General features: G+C 39.0%; 1 protein-coding gene across 19 annotated transcripts in view; it reads right to left on the reverse strand.

The window, feature by feature from the left end:
- LOC124310057 (tubulin monoglutamylase TTLL4-like) overlaps nt 1-22,811 on the reverse strand; it is a 197,804-nt gene that overhangs the window by 33,391 nt on the left and 141,602 nt on the right. The window contains exon 1 of one of the 19 annotated variants that reach the window (XM_046773608.1): nt 5,859-6,171. The exons of the other annotated variants lie outside the window; for them this stretch is intronic. The gene's annotated coding sequence lies outside the window, so the exon portion shown is untranslated. Of the gene's footprint in view, nt 1-5,858; nt 6,172-22,811 lie in introns of those variants that run through there. 19 annotated transcript variants of the gene reach the window in all.

The following is a 22,811-nucleotide window of genomic DNA, read 5'->3' on the forward strand; positions in this document are numbered from 1 at the left end:
GGGCGTCAATTTACAGCGTTGCCATATCGACGAAGACGTCAACCATTCTTTACGATGATATTTTTTGCGGTATCTACTTTCACGGTATCTCAAATATGGCTGAAGCGATTTACTTCGAACTTGGAGATAGTGTTTTTGGATCGTTTACCTTCTTTGCCACGATCCGACTTTTTCAACTGTTGCATTCCGTCGGCTAATTAAATAAAAGAAAACATAGTACATTTTTTACGAAAAGCTGAACTTCAACTTCAAACGGTCGGCATTCCGTTAAAAACATGAACAAGAAAGTAAAACACCAAAGGATGGCAGACTATGGAAAATTATTGTCGCCATATTAAGAGAAAATCGATGATGCCGTTTTTGAGATACCGTGAGCACCGCCAAAAATTTCACCAAACGAAATGTTTGACGTTATCGTCGATGACAATGCTTTCTGTCAATGGATTCGAATTAAAAAATATGCAAATAAAGCTCGATCCACGAGCTTTTGACCAAAAAAAAAAAAAAATTCCCAATCGGATTCATCGGTCAGTCTTTGAAATACAAATTCCCAAAATCGACCCGCCTTTCTAAGCTACATAATTAATTAACCTTTTGAATAGCACGAGACGTTTCCGTCGACGCGTTAATGCTGCTGTCCTGGGTCGGCGCCGCGACGCCATTCGACCGCCGTTTTCGCCATCGCCTGAACCGCCTGACTCCCTGATCAGGCGTCGCGACGTTCACCCTCCTCCGGACTGTCCGATGCTCGGCGTCGTTTCTTCGCCTTTCCGACGAAACCGTCGACGAAGGTCCGCGTGAAGCGGCCAAACGACCTTGCGCTTTATCAAGACTTCATGATCCGCCCCGCGGCGCCTACGACTCGCCGAAACCGATGCTTTCCTGGTTGGCGTCGCGACGCTCAACGGCTTCGCGCAACTCCTCCGTGGGCGTAGCTTCCCCCCTCCCCCCTCTAAGTACCCTGAGCGCAAGTCTTGAGTCCAAAGCTTGATTTCCGAAAAAAGTTCCAACTTTTAGGTTCGCGAAAGATTTGTTTTTTTTTATTTTGAGGAATTTACGTATCGCAAGAGTGACTTTGAGATAATCGAATTGTGTGATATTTTACACCAATGCAGTATGAAACTTGGAATGTAGGTAGAATGGAAGTAAAAATTTATATAATATCCTAGGGATTTAGTAATATTTGTAAAATGGAAGGGACACTACACGTCATTTTCAATAACGTGAAAAATATATTTTATCATGAAATTTTTACGAGTCTTGTAAGTTGGAATATGGAAAAGTCTGTTTTTTGATTTTTATATATTTTACCCCTGTACCCGTTTGAATTGCTCATAATAGTGACAAAAAATAAATTCAATTTCATTTTTCATTACTTAGTCATTTGGGTAATCGGCTAAAAATTTTGAACTTGTTTAATAATTGGTAATTTTTAGTTTTCTATCGAATAAGAACTGAAAATCAATATGGTGATTTGAAAATGAAACGAACAAAATACAAAAAAACTAGGTCGTCGCTCGATTTGTAATAAGGTTCGACACTGAGTAAAGTTATACATTAAAAACTGTTAAAATCATCGAGATTTTTCAATCTACTAAATTTATTCCACATACAAAGTGAATTTCAATTTAATTGTTCAAATTACCTGCAATATACGATCATTATAGTCGGTATTAAATATATAATCAAACGAAAAGTTCAATTGGATGATGAAACACACACCATAAATTTTGATTTGAAAGTAATATGTATTTACTATTTTTCTTTAGAATTTTGCGCAGGTTTATAGTAACAATTTTCGTAAAATAAGCTCGTTCCAATTAATTTTCTTGTTTGAAATTCTATCGCCGTTTCAAATACGGAATACATATCTGAAAACTTAGAGTAACGAAATTGTAGGTACGCGGAGAATTGGAGTTTATCTATTTTTTCCATTACCGCATACGTTGATTTTTTTTTTTTTTAATTTCTCGAGGCTAATTTTTAATAAATTTCATCTAATTAAATATGATCAATACTCTCTGCACTTTCATACACGCTTTGCGCACACGCACGTTCCTCTACATACAGTCTGCATTTCCATGAAGGCAGCAACAGCAGCAGCAGCGATCTGTTATCCTGGTATTACAGCAAATGAGTACGTTTTTTCTAAATTAACAAAGAAATTAATTTGCAAAATTATTTTCGACTGTTTACAAACTGGGCGCGCATGCCCGAAATTCCAGTAGTAGAAGAAAATCAGTACCTAACCCGACTCGCGCTTAGGCGTCAAATATACTCTTGTCAGTAGTAACGGTCAGTACCCGTTCAGACTCTCTTAGAGTCTAAAACTCTACACCGTTTAAAATACTTTCCAAATTCAAAGATTACATTTTTTTTGTTCCGGTGATTTGAAATTTTTATTAGAGTTGAAATATTATTGTTTCTTGAACAGATTTTAATTTTATAATAAAGCTTTGTCAATTTTTTTTCACCATTTTCCGTAAATCCACGTATGTTTTACAAACACTTTTGAGTTAGTATCAAATCGTATAAAAAGAAAGGAAAAGAAAAAAGTAAAACTGCAAGTATTGTGCAAGTGTAAGTTTATATGTAACCAATGTCAGCAGTAAAAGTAATCATCGATTTAATATTTTTAGTTGGACAGAGTGTATATAATTTGACAAATTTTATCAAGTATGAATCCGGTTTGTCACCTCAGTAAAATATTATTTAAAACGTAGTTTGTTCTAATTTTGTCTCATTGTCGGTGTAGTTTGTGTAATTCGCTAAATTCAAAATAGAATATGACAATAAGGGAAATAAAATATTTACCGAAGAACTTGAGCTACGATACGTTTCCACGAACCTTTCTAAGTTCATCTAATTTGACACAATGATTAGAAATTTTCAGTTTTCTTCGAGTAGTTTGAAATGGAATGATGCAATGGTTTTCAGAATTCTATAATTCAATTTCCCTGCTGCGCAAGCTGTGGCAAAAAATCAACGCGAACAGCAGAGCTTTCACGAGGTCAAGAAGAAGCGGCGAACCAGTTTCCCAGAAGTCATGTTCGCCTAGTCGGCAGTTCCGACGGTGACGGAGTGCCGTAATTTCCGTCGGACGCGAGGGATCTTTTCCGGATGGAAGGGTGATCGGATAAGGCGTGTTTCGAGGCGTCGCGACGCCCCCTGGCAAGCCCTGACGGGCTTTCGATAAGCGTCCACTTTCCGTTTCGACTCATCAACTTCAGGACCGTCGCTTGCGAGGCGCCGCGACGCCCGTCGTCGATTCCTACGCGCCTGGTCCGGCGTCCCGACGTCTGTCGACCTGCGACCTCGACGCGACGCAAACAGGTGCGACCGCAGGAAGAGCTTTCGAATTTCCAGGCGTCGCGACGCCTCAAACCTGGGCCATCCGTGTCTTCCCCGATGACGGCTGGCCCACCTGTCGCTCACCGCGTGTCGCGGCTCGCCCACAGCGGGCTTTTTTCACCGGGTAACAGCCGCGAGGCGGAGGTTTGATTACGGGAAAAGCTGCGCGGCGATTCGGTGCTGATAGGAAAGCTCCGCGCGAGGCGCGCGCGGTTCGAGGAATCGTCTGACCAAGAATCGCCTTGACTACTTAGATTTATGACAGTTTCTCTTCAGCCTAGTCAGATCGAACTTGGTATTCAAATACGAGCCTATCAAAAAATTGCTTGCAATTTGAAAAGAAGATTTATTTGATTTGAAATATATTTTGATTCATTTTTAGTACAAAATTTGTTGAGTTTAAGTAACTTGTGTGACGGATTTTTCTTTATTTTCAGATGAAATCTTGAGGTTTCAAACAAATGTGAAAGAATTTTTGGCTTGGAGATTTGCTTTTCTTCGGAATCTCGAATTCAATTTTTTATTTTACGAATATAGATGTTGAATATTGGCGCGGATTTTGATAGAGTAGATTTGCAAATTTCAGAGTTTCAGAAACTGTATTTGCGAAATACATGTCGCAAAGTATAACAAAGTTGAGCTTATTATTGACAAGAGAATGAAAAATTTTGAAAACCATTTACAAAAGGAAGTTACACCATCAGAAATGGAAACTGATAATTAATTAACATTGAACAACGGATTTGATCTTTGCCTCAAATCACTTTGATTCTTTTTTTTTTTTTACCAGCGAAATTCGCTGGCTTTCCATTTTTCACACACAAATAATCAAAAAGACCGATGAGTTTGTTTTGAAATAAGTTTTTCTTTTATCTATACAACTAATTTCGTACACCGAAATATAAATTTTCAAGGAAATCTAATAATAAGTATAACAATCATATACGGCTTCTAATTACTGTGTAATTAATTCTTATAAACCTAGTCAAACCCCTTCCGTGAACATCGATTCTTTTTCGTCTCTCAACCATTTAAAAAAGCTGCATGCGAAGGTGAATAATTTTCTGCGTTTTCGATAAATATTTATACCAGTTGTAACGAGCAACAGTGTAAAAAGCAGCGATTATCCGACGACTGGATTGAATTCGGTTCGAGGTCGTCGGCCGTTTAAGAGTCGATAATTATAGCGGAGGGAGACAATCTCGCGGGTGAATCGTGACCAGGACCCGCCCCTATGCAACCACTGCGGCGCCCTAGCGTCGCGACGCCAGACCCGGGCACCATCAGTCGACAGAGTATAATGACCGGTCCCTTGACACGTGAAAAAGCTGCAGCCGTCAGTCGAACGGGAACGACTGACGGGTTGAAGGTACAGGAGTTCAGAAGATCGAGGAGGATAAGGAGCGTCGGGACGCGTCGAGGTTCTTGGATTCGATCCCAGCGATATTGGCAAGAGCGCAGAGGCCGCGCCTCGGCGTCCTTAACGCCCAGGAAAACAATACCCGGTGAGAAGATTGCCAACGTCACCTTGACGAGACCGACGTCAAGCGTCGTTTTGACGGAGAATGTTAACAGGGAATAACGAGTTGCAGAAGGTCTCCGGCGTCGCGACGCCCCCTCCGTATAGGTTCCACAGCGAAGCCGTACGCTTAATTATAGATTTTCCACACAACGGACGGGGATGAAAATAGATTCGACGCCCCACGCGCAGGCGTCGCCCGATCGCTTCGCCTCCCCGCAATCGCCGTTCGACGAGCATGCGTGTGTGCTCACAATCAGATATTCTCAACCTCACGCACACGCGCGACACTTTTTTTTTACCCAGCGATAAACACCGTTGGGATAAGCTGTTGACACGTGTCGAAGTGAAAAAAATTTACAACGTATATTGTCTGATGTATGTGGCGAGAAAAGCTCTTCACGAAAAGTTCAACTGTTTAATATTGCAATTTTCGACACCATGTTTCACTGTACTCGTCTTAAAATCTCTCGTAAGATTGAGAAATTTGAATTCGTACACAACTGTATGCATATATATGTATATATAGCGCAGACAGGACTTGATGAGAGAGCTTAATTGTGACGTTTCATATACGTAATCAAGATCCATACTTGACCAACGTTCTACTTTGCGCGACGTTACAATTAAACTCTTTTATAAAGTTCTATCTGCGATATGTTCTGTGGATAATAAAAAAAGCTCAGTTCTAACGTAAAAAACGATCTTGACATTTTGAAGTTAGCGACCGTTGGAGGATTATTGATAAGTAATTTTCGTAAAAAAAAAACGATCGTCAATCTCCAGTGACGAATTTCTATTTCTTCGGATATTGTTTGATTGGTACAAGAAAAGCTCAGTACAGTTCAAAAATATTGAAATAAACTAAACATAAGATAAACAGAAAAAAAAAGAAAAATTTACGTACAACAGCGTTTATCAAAGTCGTCGTGAAATTCCATGCAGTGGACGAAAAAAAAAACAAAAAGCTCGATAAAAGGCAGATTACCAGTTTAAAATCCTTGACAAGCACCGGTTCTTCATGTTTATTAGCCCACCGAACCCCGACGAGCTTTTCTTGGAAGGTGAGTTACTAGGAAAACAGGTGTACGAAATAGTCGAGACGATACTTTTCCTCGGTATTCGTTACACGTAAAAACTCAATCAATTCCCGAGGGTCGCCAACCCTCGGAAAGCTCCGAGGACTCGCGGTCGACGAGCGACGCGACGTTCAACTAGGATATCATGCCTCCGCAGGCCGACCCAGAACGGTTTCGATCACCGCCTCGCGCTCACTCTCTTCTCCATGATTCCCGTCTCGCCTGAACTCGCTGGGTTTTACTACTGCAATGCGCAGTCGGCCTCGTAATACGGAGGAGTGCAGATGCGAAAACTTTTCTGGACGTCGGCCAAATTTCGAGAAAGCTTTGTTTTCGTTAGAGGAAAAGTAGCGAGGGGAGAGGGAATGACGAGGATTTGAAAAATGATCTATCCGCTTTTTTTTTACACCCAAGCTAGCTGCTGATCAAGAATAGTTTATTACCGTGATCGGCGCATTTTCTCTTCTACTTCATGACAGGTATGATAAAAAGTTGAAGTAGAACATCTTTTCTTCTTTGAATAATTCTTTTATTTTGTATAGTTGCACGGGAAATTTTTACAGCTATACTCATTTTCCGAAGATCGAACAACATCAGGTTAATTGATTGATCAAGTTAGCTAGTTCGGTTAGAGTGTTTGTTTATTATTCACGGTGAATTCGATTTCACATTTTGAGGGCTTGTTTTGAATGGAAAAAATGTTTCTGAATAGTATAAGGTATCGCTATAAAACAACGCTCGTATTCCGTGTTTCATGAGGATTTCAAATATCATTCGGGAAAAAAACGTAAGATTGAGACATCAAAAATTGCTACATAAAAATATATTCAATTTCAAAGCTAAAAATTGAAGTTTGTAACATGTGTGGCACGATTTGGGCACTGCAATTTTTGTAAAACTTGGAAGGGTTGCTGCAGTGTTTTATACAATCGATTAGTTTTCTAAAATAGTTTTCTAGGATCAGTAGCTAAAATTGATGAGCCGTATTTCTCTTAATTATCTTTAAAATTGTACTAATTCAAATAAAATTCGATGCCACCACCTTTGATACGAAAATCGTTTTTCCCTTCTCACCCTTTCGAATCCGATGAGACGGAGAGGGATACCCTTGAGCGTTCGCGGTCGACGAGCATCGGGATGCCGCATCAGGATAACATGGATGCTCAAGAGTGTAAGGAGCTTTCAAGAAGCTTCGACACCGCGAAGAATCGATGAAACAAGGGGCTGCGGTTCATTCATTGTGGTAGCGACGCCCACGACCCTCCGAAACTGAGGGTCGGTTGGAGCCGAGACGAAGAACTAGGGTTTCATCAGGTGCAAGTGTTGGATGGCCCCGGATTTCATCCCCTAGCTTCTCCGATTAAGGCGAGGGGTTGGAACCGCGTCGCGACGCCTCGTCACCGGTTTAAGCTCGGCATGAATGAGCGAGGAAATAACATTAAGGTCGACAGGACGTTTGGAGCTCGCGGTCGACGAGCGTCGCGACTTCCGACCAGGAAAGCAGCCGTCCCAGGAAGCTTTGACTCTCGCAAGAGCTTTTCCATCCCTCTGTTCAACCGCGAAGCTAGAACCCGTCTGAGGGAGGCTGCACGTATTAAAAGGACGGAAGAAACCCGAATTCTCCCGAGACTCGTGGTCGGTCAGCGTCGCGACGCCGTATCAGGAAAGCACGGCTTTGTAGCGGATCGTTTGGTAGGCGAATCGAAAATGAATAACTCGTTCAACTTTAACTCGGACGTAAATTTTTTTAAAAAGTATCTTTCGAAGCGAAAATATGACAGCAAGATTGTTTTTTCATCAATTACTTCGCTCCCAAGAACTGTGTTTTTAGAATACATAGATTCCGTAGAGCTTAGGTGCTTTGGTACCCTTATTATAGAATTTTATTAGACATTATGGGGTTTGATGAAACTTCACATAATTGCAGAGACTTCGTGTAGATACACAGTATAATATAAAATTCTAAAGTCTTCGCGAAACGACATAAAATTTGAAGAATTTCGTGGTCTTCGTAAGTCCTTATAAAGCTCAATAATACGACTTACTGTTAGACAATATCAGAGAGCTTGCAAAAATGTTTTGATCCTTCAAGGATTTTACACGAAATTTCAAACACCGGTATTCACTGAATTTCTAGAATGATTACAACCTTCGAAACCTAACGATGACTTTTGTTTGTACCGATGTTGAATGAAAGAGACCGCAAGCTCCCCCCACGATTCTCCGACTATAGTAAAAAGCTTCCGCTCCACTTGTTGGTCCCAACCTTCGGGACTCGCGGTCGACAAGCGTCGCGACGCCGTACCCGGAGAACATGAAATTCGAGTCAAGAACGCTGAGCTTTCGACGTCGAGAGCCCGTCAGGAGGCTAGCGAAGCGTTGAGAGGACGCAACAAGTTGTCGTTGAAGGTGACGGTGCTTGAGGTGATTCCGTGATAATACTTCCGGTTTCGATTGGCCGAGGGTGTGATTGTCCGGAGGTTAGGAGAGGACGACACGTATAACAAACGCCGAGGGGCGTCGGGACGCCGTTAAAAGACGCCTGCCGGAAGTGGCAGAGGTTCGAACAGCGGGATACATTATCAGGATAACATGAAAGCTCGTTGGGTGAATTTGTTATTGCAAACATGGAGGGGAGCTTGCGACGTCGAGTGTCGATCACAAGAGTGAGTACAAGCAATGAAATTCCCGTTTCGAGAAAGCCCCTGGAGAGCGAGCTTTCGATCCGAGAAATTCACCCGCGTGGGCAGAGTTACCGAGTCGGCAACACTTATCCAGTGACAATTTCGCGTGAGGTCAGCCCGATGAAAAACTATCCATCAAGACTTCAGGAGGCCGGTGGAGCCAAGACGACGACGGAGACGACGACTTCTATAAGCAACCGTCTAAAACGCGTCGACGACGATCCTCTCCGTCTAATTTCAGATGCTTGTTTCAAGCTTCGCGGATCTCTTCGTACGTTATACGGTTATTTATTTTTAGAGTATATTCATTACGCTTTTTATAACTCTTTGTTACACGTTTTAACTGTGCAAATAAAGAGCTTTCTCCGCACGTTGTATCAGGTTTCTTGTTTCCTAAAATAAACAAATGAAACACCCGCTATTCTCGTTATTTGTGAATGTGAAAATTTTTAGGCAACAGGCTTTTTATTTCCGAAAAGAAAACTCTGACGCGACTCGGCCAATGCGGAAGAAAAAGAAAAAAATTAAAAGAAAAATTTAAAACTGCAACCAATCCGAAGCTTTCGTGTCAAAATTTCGATCAATGATCAAAATTCAGAATTTCAAAAAGTAAACATCTCGTATGGTTTCAACTTTAAACGTTTTCTCAAAATTTTCCTAGACAAATGCTCCGATGTACTTGAACAATTTTTAGTAACTAAGTCGGATTATTAAAAATTTGATGAAATTCAACACAATGGTTTATATGATTTTCGACTATCCAGAATTTGGACCTGGGACCTTTAAAAAAATTGAAAATGGAAACTGTACACTATTTTCAATGGACAAAACACATTTTTGTAGCACATGGAAGAATAATTACAATACCGGCAGTTGATTTCATTTTTCAGTCCTTGACTATTTTCATTTTTTACTACAATCGAAAAGTATAGTTCCAGGTAGAAAATGAAAATTAGTTTTCTAGCTGTTACCGTAAAGTCTAGTATCCGTTACTGTTCTTTCTCATTACAGTGCTTCTCGTACAGTTGTGCGCAATTAATTTAGCAATCGCCACACCCAGCGGATAGTTTCTGGGTGTCAATGCACGTCGTCGGCACGAAGCAGGCGTCACTCTACGCTCATATTATATGTCACGTTGATAAACACTGTTTGGCATTCAAGATCCAACGTCTGGTATTTCACCTGGGAATAACCCGGGTCATTCCACATGTTTCCGGCTCAACGATCAGCTCACGCCTGCCTACGCGCCAGCTAAACCGTATTCAGAGTTTGGACACACACAGAACACACACACACACGCACACGTATCCAGAGGATTCTACAAGCTACATTTGAGTATATCTATAGCCAGTATCTGTCGCCTTCGGCTTAGTGACCGAAATATCTGTCTTACTAAATCTCTGATCAATTTCAAAAGCTCGTTTTCCATTTTTCTTCCCCCTCGCACGCTTCGCATATTATACTTGTCAGATTTTTCAGTATTAAAGCGATCTTTCACGTCGTTTACATTCAAATTTACCCTATAATTCTACGAATTGAATAATTGAAGCCGGATTAATGAAAATTAATACAAAGTGTAGGCGCTTCGCTAGCTTTATAATCGACAAGTGTTGATTTAAAGGCGATTTAATTGATGTCAAAACAATACACACTTAATTGTACCTACGAAGCGTTATAAATATTTGCACATAATTATTCTAAACGATATGCTTAAACTAGAATTAGTAATATACGTAATTGAACACGTGACGCACGCGTGTAAAAAAATTCTGAGAATACAATAAAACGTACGTAATTCCGGCGCGTGACTCTATACTTAAATCGTCCCGAGTTCATTGATTAGGCGAAATTGCCTTTGGCTTTTTTCTAACCGTACATTTATACATATACTTATATATATAATGTTGTGTAATAAATTAAGAGCGCGGACTCGAAGAAATTTCGGGCTTCGCGCGCATTCAACCGTGGAACAATCAATTTAACGGACCTTTGGGGAGGATCGCACCGGGTTGATACGTAGATTAGGCACCGGGAAGTTTCAAGAGATTCCCCGAGGTGCCGTATAACCAATATCGCGGGGTTAGAGAGGCTCGATAAATCAGTGTGTATGAGCTTGAAAATGCGGTTAAAATCCACGCCGCGACGCTTTATTGTGCCTCACGTTCGGTCACGTGCAAGTTGAAACCGAACCCCGTCTGTACTACAACGGGCATTCCATGCCAATTCGATCGGTGCTCACTTCGACCGGTTCGGATGCAGGGTAATTTAAAATTTTTTTTATTTTTTCGGTCGTTCTCCCAATTCCAAAACTTGGTTTGTGTATTTTTCAAGCTCTGATAATATTTACAAATTTTTAAAATCTTTTGCAAGTAAATTACGAAAATCATCGATGGTTATGCAATACGTGACAATGATTTTTAGAGTTTATATTGAAAGTAGAGGGAAGAATTTTATGCTATGGATTTTATGTAATCGTTTCTGACCGATATTATGACTGTTATTATAATTATACAATGATCGATGTATAAGTGATGTAGTTATATAATAAATATAAGATTCTTGTAGAGAAATCAATTATTTTTTTTCAATCGATCCTCTTAGAAATTATCAAATAGAAGAGAATATTCGTAAATTCGAATGCAACGACTTGAGAAAAAAGAAATTTAGTTTAGATCATGCATTGATAAGGGGAAAGAAAACCGATCAAAGATTCGATTCTATATATATATGTATGTATGTATGTATACGTATATAACACGGTTGAAGGATTTATCGACTTTATAAGAAATGATTTTTTCACTCAAAAAAATAGTGATCAAAGTAAAAATATTCGTGTTCCAAAGTGAAACCATACTTATTTTGCTCAACGAAACATTTCTTTCGCCGTATTTGACGGATTAAAAATAAGTTGATCGGGAATTTCAAAGTTTCCTCAAACGAAGCATCGATATCTTCAAGTTCTCGTCCGCAATTCAACTTTTTTCAATTTTTGTATTTTTGAAGAGGTCTTCGTAGCTGAACAACGTGAAAATCTGACGAGTACTACCCAACTTACGATCATCTCGTGGTAAAATCGATAAAGAGTGTCGTTTCTCTACAAAAGCAGCCTTCCTAAACGTTGATACACGTATAAAGTTGTGCCGGAATGCCCCATACGAATTTGAAGTCAACAGGGAGGCAGGGCAAATGCACGCCTCGAATCGAAGGAATGCCCGCGAGTTGAAAGATCAGGCCCAGTCTATCGTGTCGCTATGCCCCATCTATAGGGGCCTCACAGTTCGACGGGTAAACATTAATCTGGTAACTTCGGTGCACCTTATCGAGTCTTCGACGTCTCGAAACGTATTTCTCAAGTGTATCCTGCCGTGTATTTGTATAAAGGGACGTGTGTGCAGGTATATAAATAAATATATGTGTATGTTTTTTTTTTTTTTCGAGCGCATGCTTTCAACGATATTTTATTTACACGCGTATGTGATTGTTTGTAAGTTGCTCAAACATGGGATTCATACGCTCGGCTTATTTCACACACGTATAGCGTACAGTTGTAAGGCTTAAGTATGGAATTTATTCCTCTCGTTCGTTACCCTCTTACAGCTACCTATAAAACCTCTTGTAAAACGATTCGGGCGACGCGACGTCCCAGAAACAGAGAGAGAGAGAGAGAGAGAGAGAAGGGGGAAAAAACAACACAAAAGCAAATAGAAGATTAAGAAACAGGAATTGATGAGGACCGAGCACTCGTTAGCCGAGGAAGCGTGTTTGGCGCTTCGTTTGAATTTTTATCCGATTACAGGTTAAATAAATGAATTAACAAATGAATATTATAGCGTTCGTACGTGTGTGTGTCGATGTGTGTAAATTCACTCGTGCGTTATTCCAAATATGACCAAATCGTGTATGCATAGACGTAGGAAAAATCCCGAATACGAAATTAGTTTATTTATGGGTAATTAGAAAGTTTGTTCACACGTAGAATCAATATTTTATCTTTGCTAAGAATCCAGGTAAAATTATTCCGTTATAATCGAGAAGTGAAATTGAAATCGCTGGAAATTATAATCACATCGGTCAACGCAAGAATTTTGAGTCACGGTTCTAAGTGTCAAATTTTGATTTCATCCGCGTGATTGATAAGAAAAAAAATAATTTTATTACACAAAGTTTGCTTTTTATTTCAACGTGCTGCTTACCTGCTGATTTATATACACTATAAATGAAAAAACTTTAAGGCTTATTTATCAGCGTAAAAAAGACAAAAGCAAACTTTGTAACTAATAAGTGAAGATTTTTTTTATTTTTCGTTGTATGGAATGAAAATTTATTTATTTGAATATAAGCTCGATAAAAAAAAAAAATTGTTTTTGTCGACTCGTGTTATAATTCGAAATTTTCCTTATAATACATTTAACAGCCTGATTTTAGGACATATTGAGCTTTTGATTCCCAGTCTGTGTTTTGGGCGATGCGTACATGCGAGTATAATTTTGCTTGAACCGTAAATTTGCCGCCGTCGGCGACGGACAAACTCCGTTTCAATTACGGCAATATCTCAAGGACAATTTCCGAATGTCATTTCATGGGCGTCGTAATTACGTAATTTCAGGTCTCGTTGCGGTCGCGAATAGCTCGGCATCTTCGTATCCAGGACGTAATTCAGAAGAGAAATTGAAAAAACGCTCGCGTTGTACGCGTGAAAGAGAAGATTAAATTCGAGAGAATAAAAAAAAAAAAGTTGCACCTAGAAACAAAATGTGTGGAAAAAATGGACAATCGAATTTTTCTCATATAATAATCGTACCGTAATTTGCGCGTCGAAAAAAGTCTTTAAAGTCACGGAGAAAATATATCTCGGGGTAAAAAAAATGAAAATCAGACTTGTAACATTGACGTGGATATTGTTTTGTTTGTGATTTGTCCGTTAAGCGTTGAAATTGCGGCGATATTAGATTCGATAAAAATTTCTTCAACGAATAAAGCTCTGTTTACAAAAAATGATACTCGGATTTCAGTACAGAACGATTTAAATCGAAGTAATTATCCAATTGTTGTTTAATACCACACGTTCATTGTTTAACTGTACGATTTATTTACTTATTTATTTCTTTATCATAGTAAACTTTCTTTCTCGATAACTGTGTACATTTATGAGTACAACGAACCGAGCGAGCTGTCTCCATCTTCTCTCTCTCTCTCTCTCTCTCTCTCTCTCTCTCTCTGTATCTCTCAGTCTCTCCCTCCGGGAAGAAATCTACACGCGGATAAGAACCGGAGAAGAAAAAAGAGAAATGAGAAGCTCAAAGAGTAAAAGATAAAACAAGATAAGAAGAAAAAAATGAAATGAAATAAAGATAAAAAATAAAAAAAAAAAACAAAACCCTGAAAAGAAGATGGGGTAAAAAAAATTGCCGTGGGCGATGCGAGCCGACCGGTATACGTACGAGCCTTAACGCGAGGAGGCAAAAAAGGCAAAACCCGAAATGAAAAAAAAAAAGAAAAAAAAAAGAAAAAAAAAAAGAAAAAACCGCGGACCGCGACGACAGTGATACTTCGGTCATATAACTACTTGTCGGTGAGATTCCGTTCGGCGAGAACGCCGACAGTCGGATATGTAGGTACTCGAGGAGAGGAAGAAAAGAGGAGAGGCCGCAACGGCCGAGGAAACCGAGTGAAAAAAAAAATAAAAATAAAAAAACGAAGAAAAAGGAACGAAATAGCCATAAACTGGGCCCGAAGGCCCTTCTTCGCCCCGGCGATCGAGAGAATCCGGCCAATCCCGAGGCTCCGATTTCAAAGAAGGCGTGTACGATTACTCGAGGTAGACGTTCTCTTACTCCGGGTCAACCAATCGCCGGCTAAACTTTAGCTCTTGGTCCTCTTTCGGCTCGCTTGTAACGGCCAATCGTCGAGATCACTTCGCTTGCCCGATATGCCAGAGCGGATTGCATTTCGAACGGTAAGAATAACGAATTTAAGCGAGATTATATCGAAGAAAAATATGACGATCGTGATTTTCTTTTTTTCTTTTTTCAAATTTATCGAACGATTTAATTGTGAAACCGGATTGTTTCTAAATCGAATTTAAAGTGATAAATCACCGTTATGATTGATCTGATTTTTCATGGAAGTGCGAACCGATTTCAAAAACATGATAAACCTATCTGTCTGGAATATTCTTTGTTTTCTTTCCGTTTATAAATATTCAATTAAAAACGCTAAATTTTATTACAATAATTATTAAGGTTCTATAGCGTTATATGTAAAATCAAGTTTGTTTTCGGCATCGTTGAATTTCAACCAGGAAATTAATCCAGTTCGTTCTCACCGCAATTATATCTTGTTCGACAATCTTGACGTACCTACAAATATATTTGGGAGCTGCTGAAAAGAAACGAAAAAAAAAATAAAGATAAAAATAAAAAATATTCAATCTCGGCAGGACTTGACACGGATAATTTATCCGGTAATCGAGTCAAGTCCAAAGCGGTTATAAAAACCCTGTGACAATCTTTGGGACTCATTGAATCGAAAGTCAGGTCGCAAAACTTGTTGCAGTCGGATATAAGGTTTGAAACCCGGAAAGAAAAAAACACGCGCATGAGGTTGCCAAGTCAAAAAATGAGAGTAAAAAAAAAAAAAAATAATTAATAAAAGAATTACGGTAATTATACGAATAGCGATTTTTCGGAGTGAAAATTACAGAAACTTACACTGATTTTTATCGAGAATATTGAAGTATAGGTATATACCTGTGACTTTGACGAATGTTAATCTTTATACTTGCAGTGAAATGAAGAAGAGAATTAGGAAAGGTTGTAATTGCCTGCAGCCAGAAATTTTGAAAAACAAATAAAAACTGTTACTTATTTCACTGCGTATAGGTTATTTACTGTCTGAATTTGTGTTTTGAAACAAAAAGAAAACGAAACAATAGCACTTACAGCCAATAATTAACTTCCTGTTCTTCTGTTTTCAGAGAAAAATGTTAAGTTATTTTAATCACTCCGAAAATAAAAAGTTGACTTTTGGATAAGTCTACACGTTTTCAAGTTTAGAGAATCATCTTCGATCACTTACATTAACGTTTATAATAAATATTTTTGTTTCCTGATACATCGAGAACGAGTTACCGGATTTCTACAGAACTCTAGAACTGATTAGATTTTGGCTTTGATCGGTCGGATACTTTTTCAATTATTTGAATAACGCCATTCCAAATCAAATAAAAATGATGATATCTTGAGAATGGATGAACGGATTCGAATGAAAATTAGTACCGTGAAGTTTCTCGGGTCGCTAATCACTAATCTGAGGTTAGATTTGCGAAATTTAAATTTGGCCTATTCAATGAGCCGAAGAAAAGATATTAAAAACATTTGGATTTTGATGAAAATTGATACTCGTCGGTTTGTTGACTGGCTGATCACGAATCTAAGGACGGATTACGTGATCCAAAATGGCGATCCAATGTGGTGGAAAAAAAATTTAAAGACATCTCGATTTCGGCATCAATTGGTAGCCGGAGGCTTTTTCGGTCACTCAAGATCAGTCTTAAAAAATTTGTAACGGTGATCCGTCATAGTTGTTCGAAATACGTAAAAATCCTAACATTTTCATGGAATATGATATCCGAATTGAATACCGTTCCTTTTTTTTCTCTGTGAACTTGAAACTTGGAGTGTGAGAACGGAAAGTTCGAAGTCTAAAGCTGCTCGCTTTCAATTACTCTCCTCTTCGAACATCAAAACTGCGCATTCCTCTAAACTTTCAAAGGCACGCGGTAGTTTCGTTGCTCGAAAAAGAAGCGTCGCGCGTATAAAATCCACGAGTCAATTCTTTCCCCGAAATCACGCTTAACGGAAAAGGTAATTTAGGGTGACCGGAAATCCGTGATTCGTCGCGGGGAATTAGGGCCTGGAGTTGTACGAGCGTGTTAAACGTCCGTGCCCTTCACCCTTGGCCAAGTTAGTCGACGGTGTAATTTGGGGTTTGGGGGGCTGCGGTGCAGGGGACGCCGAATGCACCTGTGCACCCTTTTATTTCCTCCGCCGCGTTGAAAGTTCATTCAACAATAGACGCACTTGTCTTCGCGGGGCGATCCATGGGGTGAGTATTAGGTGTCAAACTGTACACTGAGAGAAATTTTTAGTTCCGGTCATAAATGCTGACGTCGTGGGGAAACTTTTAGTTTATCATTTGTTTTTTTGTTTTTTTTTTTTTACCGTCAAACACGTATTTCTCGTTAAACCTTGATTTTATAATTTGTATTTTGTATCGCTCACTTGTTGTTACAAGAAATTGAAATTTTCTCTGATTGTGAATCACGCAAAATCTACTTTGTACGGGATGATCATTTTAATTATAATGGTGTTCTGGAGTCTGGTTATTTTCCTTGATCATCAATTTTACTGGTATTTAACTTAAATATGTGAATCCCGATCTTTACAAATAATTTCAGGTCACTTATAGTCACAGTCATTTAGATTACCAAAAAATTGATAATTCTTGTACGTGTACGTATACAATGTTTGATAAATTTTCCACGGAAGTTTCGTTCTTCAAATGAATTCAACGATTTATATGCGGTACAAATGCAATCTAGCAATAAATCAGGATCAGGAGTTTGTTGAGTTTGATGTAACGGGAAATTTTCGAAATCCAATAAAATCTGAAGATCGATTATTTCTTAGGAATAAAAGCCTGAACGCACTGTTTTTCGGTTTTTTTCACTCAGTTCCGTTACAATCAAAATTAATTTTTTACTGCCATTACGGAATAAACAAAACAAAAACCATATCAAATATTTTCGTTCTTATAATTCAGGTTATAGATAATGCGAAAATTTGAAAAAAACTCGAGAACCAATTATTGTCGTGTTAGTTTTCATTCCTGAGAGGAAACGACGTTCTAGAATTATATAAACATAAGGGCATAAATCATTATCGTAATATTCCGATGAACTCGTATCGAGTAAGCGATAAGGACGAATGTTATTCGATAGATAAACGATAGGTATATTATAACGGGATCGGGTGATCCGCAATAAATAACGATAACAGATTGTGCTTCTTGCGAAGCGGCCCGCGCATTTCCTGCCATGTGTACGCAAGATTAACATCATTTCGAGTGTATAGAGAGCAGTAATAAATACCGTCGAATAATTCGACGTTACTCTTACCGCGCCGATAAACATGCAACAATCATTCTCTGTCCTTAGATCGTTCCGAAGAGAGATTTCTTCCTGTATCGTGGGGTTAGCGGCGTTGAAAAGTGAAGCGAAGGAAGATAAACGGAGATAAAAGACGAAAACTTCGAGGGAAAAAGAAAGAAAGAAAGAAAGAAAGAAAGAAAAGGGGGCAGGAACCGTACAGCGTTATACGTACTCGGTGAACGATCTAGATCGCGAGACGCATTGCTCCGTGAAAGGATGAAAGGATCCGGATCCCTGTGAGTACGGATACTCGTGTAAAACACGCTGCGTGCCCGCTCTTGTAGTTCGAACATCAACATGGAGAGCGACACCTTGTCCTTCGGATTTTAAGATTAATCGGTTAGGACCGCGTCTGAATCAAAAGGCAGAAGAGGAAAAAAATTGTTCAATGAATGAACACAGTTTCGTGTGGATATTCTTTAATGGAGGATTTTTTTAATGGTTTTACAGAAAATTTGTGGTGACTTAGTCGGTGCGAAAAGTGAGCCAAAAAACGTAAAATTCAGCCAAAAAAAAAAAAAACACCAGAGTTTAGTCATGTTGAATTTAAAAAACATTAAACATTGTCCAGAATTGTTGATACTTTATTTTGAGCTGCTCGAATTTCTTCAGATTTATTTCCATGGCATAGTTGAGATATTTCTTGACACGTATTAACTGTAATTTGCAGAAGTAACGATTCTGGATATCATTTAAACAGTTAATTTTCGTCTCTTCCCATCCTTCGATTCAGACGATCGAACCGATTGATCGTCGACGGAACTTTGTGAGAAGATCGAGTACGTTACAAAGCTTAATCTGGAAACAGAGTTAACCGGAGAGATCGAGAAACGGATTTATTACGATCGAAGAGAATCGGTTTCAAGGGGAAGCTTCGGCGATAAGGAAAGTCGACGATACATGAAAGAGAAGACGAAGAAGCAGAAGAAGAGGAAGAGAAAGAGGAAGAAGATGAAGAAGGAAAGGAGGGGGAGGCTGGAAAGAGTGGCTTCTACCCAACTGGCTCTGCTTGTCCTCTCAATCCTTCTAATCTCGTTTTCAATGCGAGTGAAAGTCAACCGGCAGTCTTAACTCGGCTATTCCACTTACTTATCTCCGTATCGATGTAAGAGCTGTAACATCTGTCTTGTGCTTGCCCTTGTGATTCACCGTTTCTCATGGTGTTTAAATGTCGAAATTGGTATAATTGGATTTTTAGATTTTGTGGATAACTGTACCAGGTTTTTGGTCAATTAACGTGAGACGATTTCGTGTCGATGATTTACCGGAGCATACATTTGACACATTTCGAGACGTTCCATGTATCCAAATCGATTTTTCGCGATATTTCAATTACAGCTAAAATACATCGTACGGTAAGACAAGGAGATGATGCGTACATTTTACGTGTTCCAAAAAATAATGTCTTTCAAAACTTTTGAGACGAGCTGTGATTGTTCATGATATTTTCAAATTACCATAGAGGTAAAGATTTTTCAAAATGACAAAAAATCATAACACGTCAAATTTATCACAAAAAGAAAGCTCAAAATCGTTGCTGTTGAAGCGTTCCGTTATTCTTCCGTTCGTTGCTTTAAAAAAATTCAAACAAATCCAAGTATACCTGTGTAAAGAAAACCAACGAAAGACACAAACGAAAAAGAAAACAAGCACACGTGTTGAAATCTCTACTTTTTTACTTAAATAATACTTTAACGTCAATTTATCGTCGCACGAGTGTTAAATTTTCGCAACGGTTGCAAGAAAATATAGCAACAGCGATCGTAATGAGAAAGAACAGTAACGGATAGAAAAGTAATTTTCATTTTCTACCTAGAAATATATTTTGTCGATCGTGGTAAAAAATGAAAATAGTCAAGGACCGAGCGGTAACCGGAACTAAAAATTTCTCTCGGTGTACGAGTGATAAATCCGCGTGCATGTGCGTCCAACGCAGTCGCACTTGAATATAATATAGGACTTGAATATAATATATATATATATCGCGAGTCCCCGTCAAAAATATTCAAAAATAAACAATCCCCCTTTCTCTTCAGGCCCTGATCCAGCACCACCTCGTCTCAATCTTTCTTTCCACTCTCCCCCCCCCCCTCCTTTTTTTTTTTTTTACCCTCCACGAGAGATGCACACGTGTGGACGATGCAACGGCACACAGCCAGTCGATCCGGCGGGCCTGTTAGGGGCCTCATGGGGCCCGGAGGGGTCAAGGGATATGGACGAGTTGGTGGAAGGAGGGAGAAAGGAGAAAAGATGAGGCAAACGTGAGTCTCGGCGTGGGAATCGACGGCAGGTGCGCGGCGGCGCTACCGGGGACCCACTTGAGGCCCGGAGGAAGAGGTTGGCGGGCGGGGGGAGAGGGGGGGGGGGCGTAGGGCCCCGGGCCCGATACCCTCATCGCGCGCCACGCTCGTAAAATAATCAAAAAGTTGCAGTAGTACGGTACTTACACGTTTTACGTGTCGATTGTATCAATCCCGCGACTTTCTACGTGTTCGCATCTAGGTATACATATATATATATATATATATATATATATAAGTGGATATGACCTGGATGAAGCGGAACATGCAAATGCGAGAATTGATGCAGCTGCATTGCACTGTTGAACATTTTTGAACAGAACTTCATGAACTGTCTTGAAAGTTTTATTCGGATGCGGAACAGGGAGTTCACCATACATTGATACAAATAATTTGCTACATAACTTGGAAGATTCGAGTTACTTTTTTTTTTTTTTTTTTCGTTCAAATGTTTTTCTTACAAATTTCAGTAAAATCAACAATTTTCGGTGTAAATTTAAAACAAATACAATATAATTTACGTCGCCGCAACGAATTTGTATATTTTCAATCTGATTTCGTATATTGACAGCTTTTTTGTACAGTAAATTTTTAGCAAATTCACAATCATTTTTAACAGTGTACTTCAATTTTTACGATAATCATCCTGTGAAAACGCTGTGGATGTTACAGAGTCAGTTATTTATCCCCTGAGATCTTGGGTTGGAGAGAAAAACTTCAGGGATTGAAAAATAGTGAATCAATTATTTGAATGGTCATTGAAAGATATTTGCCAAAATTCTCTTCGGCGGAAAATTATTGAATCAAACAACCTGGGATGACTTGATTATAAGAAATTTCTTGGATTCGGGTCTTCGGGTTATTCAAATTGCAACGAAACAAAAGAAAATAAATTAAACAAATATCACCAATCAGTGAGATCAAGTAAATATTGTTGATCTACTTTCAAGAAAGTACATTTTTCCATTAATATTCTTTCTCCGGTCCTTTCCTCTTGGTAATTTTTCACTCGCAGGGATGGTTCGGATTGTTTAAAAGAATTGGGTTTATGTAAAAAAAAAAAAACTTCGATAAAATATCGTCACAGGTATTTACGTACGAGAACTTGCGGCATTCTTGCACGTCTGAATTCAGGGCACCGCCAAATATCGCGAACGAGATGGAGTTTAAAAATCTCGAATACTTGATCAGGACTGCCTTGACTACCGATTGACAATGTGAGACCTTGGTCCACATCTGGTGCACTTAATTCGGTAAATACCTCTACACTACAGGCATACATGCACGCGAGTCACCTTATTTGAACGATAAACATAATTGACTACTCGTTATCATTAATTTACAGATTGAAACGAAACTCGCGAAGCTGAACTGGTTTTTAACTTTCACATTGAATCGTGTGTAAAAAAAAATTTCACCTGTATCAATGAAAAGCTTGTTAAAACATTAGACGGCTCTGAAAATAATTACGAGTATCTGTAAATTCATTTTCAAAATTTCAGTGCAATATTCTGCCTATTCCGAAGCTTCTCATGTATTTTTTTCACCATTTGAATGAAACCTTTTCTTTTTATACATCGAACGATCAAAGACTATATGTACGAGTATATATGTATATGTACATAAGAATAAAAATTGAGTATAAAAGTTATCAAAACTCTGAATACCTTATTTTCTCACTTTCCATACAATCATTAAGCATTACACCGCTAAAAAAAATGATTGATAATACGTTAACGTCGAGCCGAAAGTATAAAAATTCACAAGAATCGTACGCGAATATTACTATACCATTATGATCATCTCGCGTTATGATACCTCGCATCACATCCCTTCAGGGCTTGAAATAATAACATCGCAGAGGCATATTAAAGTTGCATGTACGAAACGAGAAAAAAGCGCAAAGCTCCGCAATGGCAACGAGCAAAGGGGGAGACGTCGCGTCCATTATTTATTCTCTTTGTTTTCGCCGTTATTGTGCCTTTTCGTCTTTTTTCATACCGTTTTCGTTCTTACTCTTGTTCTTTCATTTTTTTCTTTTTCTTTATTTCTTTCTTTTTCTCCTCCCGTCACCTCCCTTCTGCACGGTGAAAATGCACGAGGGATTCGACCTCGTCTCCGAAGGGGTCCTCCGGTCCCCTATACTATACTATACTATATATATATATAGTATGCGTATACACGTAAGCACGAAATCCGGGAGCATCAGGTGGATTTCAGGTGATCGCTTCGCTTTACACACGGAATATATTTGTACGTGCATATGCATGGGATTGAAACAACGTAAGAAGGGATCTTAAGCCGAGGGTATTAGGAAAGAATTTAATTTACCAAATCGCCAGGGAATCGATCTAGCTTCACGATCAGGAAATAAAATATGCCGAGATGATTGTGAAATTTGACAATTAGGGGGTTCGATTTTTTTTATAGGCAGTATGTAGCAGTAGAGGATTTTGGGTACGAGTGCTGATTTTTTATTTTGTCCGTTTGCTTGAGAATAACTTTGAAAATATTTATTTTAAAGACGGTCAACGTGAATTTCGAGTTTTATTAATTAATTGTAACACGTTTTGTAAGTGTATAATTTGAGTGTTTGAAAAAAAAGAAATCAGCTTCATTCATCGCATTGTCGATGAGGCAGGAATAAGTTTCGTTCTTAATTTTTAT

The sequence above is a fragment of the Neodiprion virginianus genome, chromosome 1 (assembly GCF_021901495.1).
Source record: "Neodiprion virginianus isolate iyNeoVirg1 chromosome 1, iyNeoVirg1.1, whole genome shotgun sequence".
NCBI classification, from domain to species: domain Eukaryota; kingdom Metazoa; phylum Arthropoda; class Insecta; order Hymenoptera; family Diprionidae; genus Neodiprion; species Neodiprion virginianus.